The sequence below is a fragment of the Atta colombica genome, unplaced genomic scaffold, assembly GCF_001594045.1.
Source record: "Atta colombica isolate Treedump-2 unplaced genomic scaffold, Acol1.0 scaffold155, whole genome shotgun sequence".
In the NCBI taxonomy this organism is placed as follows: domain Eukaryota; kingdom Metazoa; phylum Arthropoda; class Insecta; order Hymenoptera; family Formicidae; genus Atta; species Atta colombica.
The window spans coordinates 2,905,505-2,906,982 of NW_017259245.1; positions in this window are offsets into that span (position 1 = coordinate 2,905,505).

The following is a 1,478-nucleotide window of genomic DNA, read 5'->3' on the forward strand; positions in this document are numbered from 1 at the left end:
TATATATATAAAATTATAAAATGGAAAAATATTATTCTTCTCTTATTCTTTCTTTTTCTCTGTATTTCTTATTCTACTATATTATAAAATATTACACAACATATAAACATATAAATATATACACAACGTATAAACTGTTATACAATTTACCATGTTTTAAAAATTAATTTATAAATTAAACTGGTCTAGTAAATCGATTGTAGCACAGATAAATAGCACAAAATTTAATATATTGTTCTAGTTTGATCATGTTGCGTCTCGCGGAATGATAAAAGCTAACTAACATAGAATACTTTCATCAAAGATAAGGAAGCATTTCAGCTTACTAGTTTCAGTATTAGTTTCACTAATCTAATCTGATTATTTTCATTTGTAGACGTAATTAATATAGACGTATAATACAGATACAATTAGAGCATATATGATAGGAGAACATTGTTAGAAAATTGAATAGAAAATATCTTTGTAAATATGCTATAAGATGAATATTATTATACATATACTTATGTACATAATTGTAAATAATACATGGAAAACACGATGTTATTGTAGTATCTAAAAATTTTGCTAGATACAGCTCTAAAAATAATTTTGTTATATTATCAAAATAATTATGCAAAATGCGATTTTATGCGATTAAACTAGTTGTTAGAACGTCAACAGTATAGAACGTATAATATTAGTATAATATTAGTCGTCAATGTTCTATCTAAAAGGAAAGGATTAAAAATTTTAGTTTAATAAACTTTAACACTTATACATATATAAATTGTATTATATAAAATTGGAAACTATGATCTTCTTTTTCTGTCTATTTATGTCTATATCTATTGTATACATCAAACTTGACATATCCTAAAATAGCACGCCAGTGAATCACAGAAAACACATTACAAAGATTATATAGACTAATAATATAATGAACAGAAGATCTCTTTGCGTTATAGCAAGATTATACCGTTGACATTAATTAGGTTATCGATTATTTTAATCATTGAAAGGGATCACATTTATGGTTAAAATGTTTGAATACATTTTATGATTGTATAATATTAATAAATTAAATATTAATAAATCACCAAACATCAACCAGCTGGGCTATAATAGCTCTGTTTTTGCATTCTATTGAATTTTATTCAATATAGCTAATAATATCTTGTGATAATAATTATAATATACATCCATAGGAAAATAATATATCATATTTATTATATTACTTAACTGCTTTATTAATTATCAATAATTAATTATCAAAATCTTATAATAAAGCTTTTATAATTATATTACAAAAAAATTATATTACGTTAATCTTATGTGCGTATTTTATTATTCGGCAATAATCAAATTTTAATTTTTTGTGTTCTAATAATTAATAATAATTAATAATAATACGTGGCACCCAGACATTACAAATTTATTATATATCAATTACTTCAGTTTTATTACTATATACATCTTTTTTATTATTATATAATAAA